Here is a 12,037-nt window from a genome sequence, read left to right as displayed (position 1 = left end):
GTGCCTTCAGTACCCTATTTTGGTCTACGCCTCCCCTTCCCCAACCCAACTGTCCCCAATAGTTTAAGCGACAACGCTCCCCTCCTCCTCCCATACACCCAGCTTCCCCACCCCCGTGCCTCGGCTCCATGCAGAATTTGCCCACCTGGCCACTTGTCCTCCCCTACCCATACTTCCAAGACCCAGTTTAAATAGCGCGGCCATGGGTGCCTGGGTGGCTCAGTTGGTTAAGCAACTGCCTTCCGCTCGGGTCACGATCCCAGAGTCCTGGGATCAAGCCCCGAATTGGGCTCCCTGCTCAGTGGGAAGCCTGCTTCTCCCTCTCTCTCTGCCTGCTGCTCTGCCTACTTGTGCTCTCTCGCTCTCTAAGTTAAATCAATAAATAAAATCTTAAAAAACAAAACAAAACAACGGTTTAAACAGCACGGCCATGGCCATGATGCCTCCAGGCACCCAACTGAAAGAAAACACCCTCTTATCAACTTCCACAGCCCTTGTCTGCCCAGGACGGTTCTCTACTACGTCCATTCTATCTCTTCAAGGAGGCTATAAGCAAACCGAAGGCAACGTCTCGTGTCTAACTCCCCACCTATCAGAAGCTGGCGTGGTGTAAGCTAAGAGTCACAAAGAGCATAATCCGGTCTAATCCATCCCGTACTTTCCAGCCCGTGAGCTCGTTTAAAATGCCCTCATGGAATTCTGCTAAAATCCTGCTCCCCAGAGCCTTGGCACAGCCCACAACACCCTCCACACTCAGCCCTCTGCCTACCTCACCAGCCTCCAAGACCCCACACCCTGCCCTTGTTGCCCAGCCACACGGAGCTACTTCCAGTGGCCCAGGCGCACCAGGTAACTTCCGGACTCTGCAGATGCCAACTCCTCTGCTGTGCTTCTCCCCTCCTTTTCAAGTCCTACCCCTTCACAACTCACCTTAGTTATCCTCTTCCGGAACCTTCCCTCCTACCGCTTCCTGAACCAATGGGGTTAGGGGACCGGGGGCTGGGGCTCTGCCCTGTGATTCCTCCTGCCTCAACACACAGCACAACGACAATGTCTTGTCACCGTCTACGGTCCGTCTGTCTGTTCCACCAAATGATGGCCTCCAAGGTGACAGAGCCCTTGTCGCTCCTCAGGGTGCCCCACCACTGAGTATGGGGCTTGACCCAAAGAAGGCACCCAGTTTTGTTCATGCAACAAAAGAAATACCAATTTCTCAGATGCAGAAATCATGACTTGCGTCCTTCACCCCGTAAAGCATGCCTTGAGTGGAAACTGTGGAAAGCATCTCCTAGGACTGGTTAAACAGGAGAAGCCCTTGGCAAGAAAGCACTTGACTTTATTTGAGACAGTTGGCAATCTACAATCGACTCCCAAGGCTGACTTTCATCGCGGAGGCCTCAAATTCTACCCTCCCCGGTCTCTATCTCCTCAACTGAAAAACCAGATCCAGAAGGCAGCAATGAGAAGTCCCCGTGACTCTTACCTTTTCTCTCTGGAGGGCCGGCACAAACTGTCTCTTCTCGACGAAGACACTAGATCCCTAGGAGGAATGACTTGTTGGAGTTCCCATCTTGACAGAAAACGCAAACAATAGAAACTGAGCAAATCCGAAAGCCTTGGGGACTCGGTCACGCAAATTCCGGGGCACCTTTGCTAACAAGGAAAAAGATGATCAGGTTTTAAACTGAGAAACGGCAGTCAGTGAAAACGAATGCACTGCGGCTGGGGGCTGGAAACCACCGGATTTATTTTCCAACAGCCTGGGCAGGGCAGAAGGTACAACAGTCTCCCTCTCTACCCGCTCAATAATCAAGGAGACGGAGGAAAAAAAAAAAAACCAAACACCTCAGCTCTTTCATGGGAAGGCCTAAACCGACTTCGTAAGCCAGTGTACAGTGTAAGTATCCAGGAAAATTTGCACACCAGAGAGGGTAAAAGTTTGCCCAAGGTCACACAGCGAATGAACAAGAGGCCTCGTTATAGCGAGCACGATGGTAAAGCCTGACTTTGGCTACCAGAAAGTCCGCCTTCTAGAACTCTAGACGAGTCAGGATGGCAGGCAGAAATATTCCGAGTTAATTCTTAACGGTCCAAGCGCCTGTGCACACACTATTTCCATTGTTACTGGCACTTAGGGAAGTGGAACCAGTGTGGAGGAGAGCAGCTGGCTGGAGGGGAGAGGGGGGCGGGGGACACACGAAAGGACGGCTTCAGAAAAGAGCGTCTTCTAAACCCTCTTCAACATACATTATGCACCCCTCAAAAGTAACCCAGGACCCCAAGAAACAGGAGTTTCCTGGCGGGGCGACCCCTGCTTGAGGCGGGGGAAGCGGAGTTCGGGGGCAAACTCTTCCAAAGTACAGCCCCGGGCTCTAGCGAGTCGTCCACCCGCAGGCAGAGCCCGGCAGAATCCACACCCCGAACCACGCAGCTCGGTGGCAATATCCCTACCGCCCCGACCCCCTGTGGGAGGGGGTACCCTCCTCGCGACCGCTCCAAACTCCCAGGGGCTGCGCCCCTCCCCCTTCCAGCCCTTCGCCTTCCACCCGGCGTTCACCCTCGCACCCAGTCCTGTCCCAAGCTGCCAGCGCGTCCGATTTCCCCAGCTCCCGCCTCCTGCCGCCCCAGCCCCGCGGCGGGTCCTCCCAATCCCCCCGGACCTCACCCCGGGGCTCTTCCCCGGCCCGGCCCAGCCCTCCCTCACTCCCACGCCCGCCCCCTTCCGGTCCCAGCTCGGCTCCGTCTCCCCCGCGTCCCGGGGACCCCAGCCCTGGCGACAGGCAGGTGGCCTGCCCGCCCCTCTCACCGAAGCTGAGGAAGGCGAGGGGGCAGGCGGAGGGCACCGCCGCGCTCGGGCTACAGCTCGGGTTCGGCCTGGGCACGGCTCCGACTGAAGCTCCGACTCTGAGGAGGTAGCCGGAGTGAAACTCGGCGTCGCAGCTTCCTAGCGCTAGGGTGCGCATGCGCAGAACGCGCGGCCTTCTGGGAAATGTAGTTCCATGGTCTGGGGGCGGGGCGGAACCCAACCCAACACGCACCTGTTCAGGTGTATGCATTCTTCCTTCTTAGTCTGCTCACTCACTGACCTCCTTCATTAACTTATTGACTCATTTTAGATCGTCTTTACCGTACATACGTGGTGCCAGGCCCTGTGGTGGGCACTGGGGATTAAAACATGAGTCAGAAACTTGGTTTCTCTCCTTGGAGAGCTTCATCTCTACCTGGGGAGACAGACACTCAAACACGTAATTACATTTCAGTGGGATAAATGTGTTTAAGCTCAAGAGCTGGAGCACAAAGGGTGTGGTTAATTTGGGGGAGGTGTCAGGGAGACATCACAAAGGGGTCGGACGCCTGAGTTGGATTTTGAGGCACATACAGGATTTGTCAGATGGAGCACAGGGAAGTTCCTGCAAAGGAAGAGAGTTGTGAAAGTGCTTGACGCATTCAGGAAGCAGAAAAACGTTCCCTGTGGCCAGGGCAGGAGGGGACACAGAGGGGCTGAGGACAGAGAAAATAGATTAGAAAGCACCAGGATATGAGTGTGGGGAGAAGGCTGGGTGAGATCATGGTTGTCTTGAAATTCCCGTGCAAGGAGTTTAGGCAACTAGAGCCAACAGGAAGATTCAAGCAAAAGAATGACGGCCAGCATTGCAGTTTAGAAGGATACCCTGGGTGGTAGGTGGAAGATAGGTTTAAAGGACAGAGGAAGGAGCGGGGAAACCACTTTGGAGGCTGTTTCTGTAGTCCAGATAGAAGGCCTGAACCAGGATAGTGACTATTCTTCTGGGATCACAGACCTCCTTTACAGAGCTAAAGAAAGCTATTCCCAAAATATGCTCAGACAGAAATGCTCACACCCGTGTACATACAGGTCACACATATAGTCTTGCACACAGTTTCAGGGGGTTTGGAGTTCTCTGAATCTTGGACTAAAGTTGAGTATCTTTACATAATATGTCACTCAGATTTCTTCAGGGATTTAAGGAAGAGACATCTCCTCCCACCCCCACCCCCATCACTCAGTTCAAAACTTTATTTTATAGAAAAGGAAAAAAAAGTGGGGCACTTGGGTGGCTCAGTGGGTTAAAGCCTCTGCCTTCGGTTCCAGTCATGATCCCAGGGTCCTCGAATCGAGTCCCGCATCGGGCTCTCTGCTCAGCAGGAAGCCTGCTTCCTCCTCTCTCTCTGCCTGCCTCTCTGCCTACTTGTGATCTGTCAAATAAATAAATAAAATCTTAACAAAAAAGAAAAGAAAAGAAATAGAGAAAAGGAAGCCAGAGAGGGAGACTAATCCAACCAAAGTCAGTGGAGCAGGCGAAGGAGTGCCTGTGGCGGGCCCTCTTCTGGGCTCCTAGGCCAGGACTCTTCGTGATACAGGAGCCGACTTCAAGGATATAGTCCTTGAGTCTGGGGAGGCACCAAAGTCAGGTTCTCCCCCATGATGCCAGCCCTCTTTCTAGAACTGAAGGGTGACTTTCTTTTTTTTATTATTATTTTATTATTTTTTTAAGATTTTATTTATTTGACAGACAGAGATCACAAGTTGGCAGAGAGGCAGGCAGAGAGAGAGAGAGAGAGAGAGAGGGAAGCAGGCTCCCTGCTGAGCAGAGAGCCCGATGCGGGACTTGATCCCAGAACCCTGAGATCATGACCTGAGCCGAAGGCAGCGGCTTAACCCGCTGAGCCACCCAGGCACCCTCGTTATCCTCATTTTAAAGATGGGGACACTGAGACAGTTTAAGCGATGTGTCTAAGGTCACAGAGCTAGCAACTGGTAGAGCTGGTCGTGTCCAAGCCCAGACTTGAGCAGCCGGATCTGACTGGCCTCGTTGGGGCCTGGTGGGGGCGGGGAGGGTGGAGCAGATGAAATGGTCTGAAGCATTAGAAAAGCCTTCCCACCCTGAAAAGGTGTTCTCTTAAGTGCTTCCTTTCTCTTCGGTGAAATGCTTGAGTGATAGCTATTGTCTCCCACATTCCACTGCGCGCACACGCACACACACACACACACACACACACACACACACACACACAGGCTCAAACAGAACTACGGTGGCAGGCTGGGCTCAGAAGGTTCTGGAACCTCTGGAGAAGGGAGGACATCTAAACTCGGACAGCAGGAGGAGCTGCAGCTCTGAGGGCGGCTGGATGGGGCTGCCCAGTTTGGTACCAGTATGGGGGAGACAGAGGCAAGGCCCCGGTGGAGAAGCTTCCCAGAAGCAGGAAGTAGGACACAGCCAGGAAAGCTGGGTGCATGGAGTGTCTTCCCATGAGGTGGTGCACGCAAGAAAAGAGGAGGGGGGCTTCAGTCAACAAGTTGGGTGTGCGGTAGGGAGGCAAGCAAATCCAGACATCTGGGTAGAGAGATAGGGATTCGGGAGTCACGGACAATGAGATGGAGATCACCTGGAAAGACCACGGAAGATAAGAAAAGGTGAGTCCAGGGCTAAGGAACACTGAGTTTTGAAGAACAGAGGAGACCTAGAAGTGTCCAGAAAGGAGGCTGGACTGTGGGGGGAGCCCGGCGTGAGCGTGGTGGCGGAGAATCAAGAAGAATGTCCCACGAAGGCGGCCCTCAGTGGTGACAGACACTTCTGAGACACCCACAAGGTGGTCTGCTGGGAGGGGTGCCTATTCCAGAACCCAGGGCCCCTGCCTCCCAGTTCTGGGCTCTGTCATATCTTGCAGTCTTCAGGAAATGCCCCCAAACCTCCGGCTTTGCCACAGGAAGGCCACTGGGGACCGGACTGGTTTCCACAGAGAATCATGGGCTCAAGCGTAGAGATGCACTTAGATGTCTGTGGCTGGGAAGGTTGTGCAGTCCAGGCGTGCAGCCCACTCTTCCAAGAACCACCTTTGTGTGGCACACATCAGGGCAGGGGGCGGAATGAGGCTGCTTCCGTAAGGTCGCCCGTGACCGGATGTGCCAGGAAGGACACTCGCCAACAGTCACGTCTGATGAGCAGGAGAGCAGGTGACTTTCACTTTCTTTGTACTCCTCTTCCATCATTTGAGGGTGTCCCAAAGAATAGTTTCCTTTTTTGTAACCTGAAAAAGAAAGACTATTTTTATTCGGGAAAAATAAAGAGTTTGGGTCGTGAAAAGCAGCGAAATAGGGCAGCAGCAAGAGGGAGAATGTGGGGGTGGGGGTAGGGCACGGACTTTAAATTTTTAGGTAGGAGGGAGTGAGTGTGCTGTGTTCTGCGTCTGCAGCGGGATGTCTGAGGGGAGCTGGGAAGGAGGGAAACGGGACTGGCCCTTGCAGACTGAACTTTAAACCAATGGCCGTGGCAAAGGACCGGAAGCAGGAGGGGGATGGTTAAATGACCTTGGAACATGAGTAGGAAGAATGAGGAAGAGTCACAGGAGCTAACAGAACGGTGGCCAAGAGCTATTGTTAAGTAAAAAAAAGGAACTTATAGAGCGTAGAGAATGTGCACCTGTTTGTGTGGTTGGTTTGAAAAATATGACCTCCCCCGCCCATACACACACACACACACACACACACACACACACACACACACACACACACACACAGAGTACGGAAAGGGAGGTTAGGGATGCCGGGCACAGTGTTCCTAGGAGAGGAGCTGCCACATTCCTGGCATTGGCTCTCTGTCCTAACGAAATCGTCTGCCCAGAAGGGGAGCTTTGTTGTTGTCCTTGTTTTTCACGTCTCAAAGACCGGGGTTTGTGCCACGGCCGTGGGCCTCGGAAGGCTCCCTAGCAACTGAGAATGAATGACGTGGCCCGAGAAAGAATGTGGCTCTTGGCCACAGAGTAGGGAGAGATGGTGGCCAAAGAAACTTAATTTTTTTTTTCCCCAGAAAGTCCTCAGACTCCACTCCAGATGCCAGGGTTTACTGCTTCCGAAGGTTCCAATCCTGCAACTGGCCCCCAGCTCACCCGGGAACAAGAAAAGATCAACGTAAATGTGGGAAAAGGCTAGACGCGGGGGCCCGGCCTCTCCGCTAAGGGGCTCGAGCACTTTCTGATGTTTTGCTTGGAAAGGCAGAATTTTGTTGCTTGGTGCCTCGGCTAATTGGCTTCCATCTGACACTCTGGGGGGATTGTCTGATTAGAAGCCACAGCTGCCTGGCTCATTATTTCTGATTAATAGACAGCACCTGGCATCTCTGGGCAACGGTGCCCGCTCAGGACCCAGGTGTGACCTACACAGCCAACAAAAGCATGATAGCTTTGCAGCCCCAGGAGTGAAGCCCCTAAAAGCATTATCTTATGTCAGTCCTGGCCCCTTGGAACATGTTTTGAACTGGCTTGTCCTTTTTGCTGGTTCCCTTGCTGCGAGTCTGAAATAATGGATGTACTCAGCTAATTCATCCGAGAAGTTTGTTTTAACACTGGGCAATCTCACTCGACCTCTGCCCTCCACCCCAGTCGTTCTCATTGTAAGTTAATACTCTGGCATTCTGGTTTGGGAGCCGGAGTTGCTCAAGCCAGGTTTCCTAAAGGCTGAGGGCAATACCCCCCCCCCACCCCGAGAGACAGAGTTATCTTTCTGGTGGTGTCCAGCCCCCACCCCCAAAACTTCCATTAGTTCCTAGGAGCTGCTTAGAATCTCTTGCTAAAAATGCCTGATACATCTAACACCCATTAGGCAACAGTGTGAGTCTTGGACATGGGCAAAAAGATGACTTGATGTCCTCTAGCAACCTTCCAGATTATCTGATTCTATAAAAGCCTGCCTTGCCTACTCTTTTACGTTCCCCCCCACTTTAAAGATTATAGACAGAGAGCATGAATGGGGAGACAGAGCAGGGGGGGAGGGAGAGGAAGAAGCAGACTCTGTTCTGCAGGGACCCCTACTCAAAGTTCGATCCCAGGACCCCAATATCACACCCGAGCCAAAGGCAGCCTCTTAACCCATAGAGCCACCCAGGCACCCCTAAGGTATTTAAATTAAATACCCCTAAGGTATTCTGTATATTGTAGAAAGCCGGTAGCAATGCAAATGATTGCAAAGGATTCCAGCCCCTCTGTGAAGATGCAATTGATTTCTGCCCTTTGGAGGAAGCCAAGTTTGCATCTATCAGCAAATTCATTTCTGCATTCCTGATTATCTTTATGTAAGTCTTTGGATTCTCCTTTGAACCGGTTTTCACATCTTGTGGTTTCCCTCAAAGGAGGAGTTACCGGACCTTGGACACATTCTCATTTTGTATTTGTGCAATCATGATTTTTACCCACCCTGCCCCGCCTGGTCCCTTTTAGCAACCTCCTCTCCTTTTTCCCCCTGGCTACCAGGAAGCCCAAAGGCAAAGTTTGAAACCCAGGAAGGACTGAGCCACAGGATGTGGTCGGAAGCTGCCCCAAACACCAGGGAAACAGTGGTTGTAAGCAATGGAAATCCAGACAACCCTCAGGTACCGGCTGTTTTAGGCACTTCCCCAGACTTCCCGAGCAGTCTGGAAGGCAGGGCCCTCTGCCCTCACTGCTGGGGGCGGCCTCTCCGACCCTACCCTGCCCCGAGGCCAGCTTTGCCCAGAGCAGAAGCGGGTCTAGAACTGGCTGAGGCTGATATCCGGGGTCATATTCTAGTCACACTTCCTCCCCGTCACCAGATAGAGCCACCTCCTGCTCATTCTGAGGACAGCAGAAGCTGAAGGAGAGGAGTTCCCAGGATGTTGCAAGCCCCAGAGACCGGAGGGCAGATAACGCGTGGTGGTTTTCTCGGGGACAGTCCCCTCGGCATCATGTCCTGGAAGTAGCCGTAGCTTATGGAACCCTGCTGTCCCAACACAGGCTGGTTGGAGGCGGGGGTGGGGGGGGAGTGAAAATTCTCTCATCTTCAAAAGGTCTCAAATCTGGCTGGTTTTTGTCACCAGCTAGATCCCAAGACCTGACCGTTCACTGTGCACCTGCTCAAACTCAACTTCGTCTTACACTTCCCCCCACTCTTCTGGGCCCTTCTTTTGGCTCATCTCTGAGCTCAGGCAAATGAAACCTGAAACCACCCCTCCCGTGATGGCAGCTGCCCAGACCAGGCCTCCCACAGGCCCAGACCACCCCGACCTTTTTTTTTTTTTTTTTTAGATTTTTTGACAGAGAGACAGAGAGAGGGAACACAAGCAGGGGGAATGGAAGAGGGAGAACAGGATTCCCGCCCGATGAGGGGCTCTATCCCAGGACCCTGGGATCATGATCTGAGCCACCCAGGGGTCCCACCACCCAGACCTTTTTTTTTTTTTTAAAGATTTGTTTATTTGACAGATAGAGACCACAAGTAGGCAGAAAGGCAGGCAGGCAGAGAGAGAGAGAGGAGGAAGCAGGCTCCCAGCTAAGCAGAGAGCCCGATGTGGGGCTCGATCCCAGGACCCTGGGATCATGACCTGAGCTGAAGGCAGAGGCTTTAACCTGCTGAGCCACCCAGGCGCCCCTTTTTTTTGTTTTTTTAAGATTTTATTTATTTGACAGAGATCACAAGCAGGCAGAGGGGCAGGCAGAGAGGGAGAGGAGGAAGCAGGCTCCCTGCTGAGCAGAGAGCCTGATGCAGGGCTCGATCCCAAGACCCTGGGATCATGACCAGAGCTGAAGGTAGAGGCTTTAACCCACTGAGCCACCCAGGCGCCCCTCACCTAGACCTTTTTTAGGGAAACCTGACTCCTGCCCATGCAGATGGCCCACGGGGCTGTGACCTCTGGACCCACCCACAATCACCTTTACCTGGTTAGAGCACTAAAATCTCCACCCAGCCTCATTTACATAAAAGACAAGGTCGGCCTTGGTGTGTTTCCTTCAGGCGCATGCGCCACATTACACTCAGCCCGCTGGTATTGGAAGGCAAGACTTCCTCATCTAGTCATCTTAGGTCTAAACAAAAGGAACCCACCCACCCCTCTCCATCTCTCCAGCGGTCCTGGTGTGGGAAGCTATGCCTGATCTCCTTATTTGCTCAGCCTGCTGCCATTTGACATCTCAGCGTGCAAACCGACGTGGGTAAATTACAGGCTGACAGGAGATGGATGCACAGGAAAAAATCAGATTGCATTTTGTAGGAAGGAACCGCTCCGGCATGCGGCGATCCCCAAGACAAAGGTGACGTGGAGTATACAGGACATTTGAGCTAAGGAAGGCGGCGGGCAGGAATCACAGGGGTTTGGGGGCCCTGCGTGGCTCAGTCAGCTAAGTGTCTGCCTTTGGCTCAGGTCATGATCCCGGGGTCCTGGGATGGGGTCCTGCATTGGGCTCCCTGCTCAGCAGGGAGCCTGCTTCTCGCTCAGCCTGCCGCTCCCCGTTTGGGCACTCTGATAAAATCTTAAAAAAAAGTTTGTCCCCGACCTCACCCCACCCCACACACACACAGATGCGTCACTCGGCCTGGGTGGCTCAGTGGATTAAGCCGCTGCCTTCGGCTCGGGTCATGATCTCAGGGTCCTGGGATCGAGCCCCACATCGGGCTCTCTGCTCCGCAGGGAGCCTGCTTCCTCCTCTCTCTCTGCCTGCCTGTCTGTCTCCTTGTGATCTCTCTCTGTGTCAAATAAATAAATAAAATCTTTAAAAAAAAAAAAAAAAAGATAAAAATTTCTGGTAAAAACTCCCATTCTGGGAAAGACACTTCCCCCCTACCCCCACCCAAAGGTCAATACCTCTAGGTGGCTAAGGGAGGGGCAAAAATTTCTCTTAAGCTGTTGGCTCTCCATTGGCGTGTGGCCGATCTTGGGCTGAAGGCTGAGAAGGACACGTCGGGGATACTCGTCCGGAGTCCCTTCATTGGACCCCAAGTACCACATTGCTCCTCCCCAGAGCCCTGAAGGCTGGAGAACTCCATCTGAAACGCAGCGATGCTAAGTGGGAAACAGGCTGGGTGAGGAGTCGAGCCCGGCGGGATGGGACACAGGCCCAATCCCCCCCACCCCTGCCCTGAGTCCTGCTGTGTGAACCAGGAGGCCATCAAGCACCCTCCTCACTCAGCCTCTGGACAGTGTGTCTCACACATGAAGGGACCCGCCACGCCGGGCCAGCAGTGGCAAAGAGCTAGGCTGCTTCTCTGCCTCCAGGCCTTGTTCTGCTGTTCCTGAGTCTTTTAAGATTTTATTTGACAGAGATCACAAGTAGGTAGAGAGGCAGGCAGAGAGAGAGGAGGAAGCAGGCTCCCTACGAGGCAGAGAGCCCGATGTGGGGCTCGATCCCAGGACCCTGGGATCACGACCTGAACCAAAGGCAGAGGCTTTAACCCACTGAGCCACCCAGGCGCCCCGTTCCTGAGTCTTCTAGACATGGACTGTCCATTCGGTGGCTTCTCACACTGTGACTCATTTTTTCCTCCCCCCTCTTATGGGCATCCAGGCCATCCATTCTTCCATGAGAAAGTGCTCTCCCTTCCTCTCCTCCCTCCACACCCACCTCTCCCATTTTGTCCAGCAAGACCTGCTGGTTCTTCATGGATTTGCTCCAGGATCACCAGCTCCGGGAAGCCCCCCCCTCCTGCCTCCAACCTTTTACTCCCTCCCCTAGCACACCCAGATCTGCTTGGGGTGGGGGGAAGAGTGTGGGATAGGATTCCTTCCTGATGCAAATCCCCCCTCTGCCCCCCTGCACTTTAACACACCTGAATCACCTGGAGATTTTTAAATGTAGATTCGATCTGGGACGGGGCCCCAGGTTCTGCCTTTCCACTAATCGCGCTCGGTGATGCTGAATGTTCACACGCCACACTTAGAGAGGCAAGAACCAGAACCAAGGCAGACCCAGAATCCCAAAACCTTGCTCTGAAGGTACTTTAAAGCTGACAGAGTGAGAGAGCACAGGCAGGGGGAGTGGCAGAGGGAGAAGCAGGCTCCCCACTGAGCTGAGAACCTGATGTGGGGCTCCCTCCCAGGACTCCAAGAGCATGACCTGAGCCGAAGGCAAACACTTAACTGAGCCACCCCAACATCCCCTGAATGTACTCGAAACCTGTCTCTAGGCCTCTGCCAGCACATCCGAGCCGCTGCCCTCAGCCAGGCCCCAGGCTGCAGAGACGAACTATCCCAGAGGCACAATTAAGCTCCTTTTGGTTCTGATACATTTATGTCCA

General features: G+C 53.4%; 1 protein-coding gene across 3 annotated transcripts in view; it reads right to left on the bottom strand.

Annotated features, from left to right (window-relative positions):
• Window positions 1-2,938, bottom strand: part of DTX2 (deltex E3 ubiquitin ligase 2) — a 36,071-nt gene extending 33,133 nt beyond the window's left edge. For 2 of the 3 annotated variants that reach the window (XM_045993116.1, XM_045993119.1), the window contains exons 1-2: window positions 2,807-2,938; window positions 1,484-1,648 (exon numbers count right to left, since the gene is read on the bottom strand). The gene's annotated coding sequence lies outside the window, so the exon portion shown is untranslated. Of the gene's footprint in view, window positions 1-1,483; window positions 1,649-2,565; window positions 2,682-2,806 lie in introns of those variants that run through there. The other variant, XM_045993117.1, reaches the window with a different exon arrangement.
• Between the last annotated feature and the right edge of the window lie 9,099 nt (window positions 2,939-12,037).

Source organism: Meles meles, chromosome 21 (genome assembly GCF_922984935.1).
Source record: "Meles meles chromosome 21, mMelMel3.1 paternal haplotype, whole genome shotgun sequence".
NCBI lineage: Eukaryota > Metazoa > Chordata > Mammalia > Carnivora > Mustelidae > Meles > Meles meles.
Note: the sequence above shows the minus strand (reverse complement) of the source record. Positions and strands in the feature narration are given on the sequence as shown.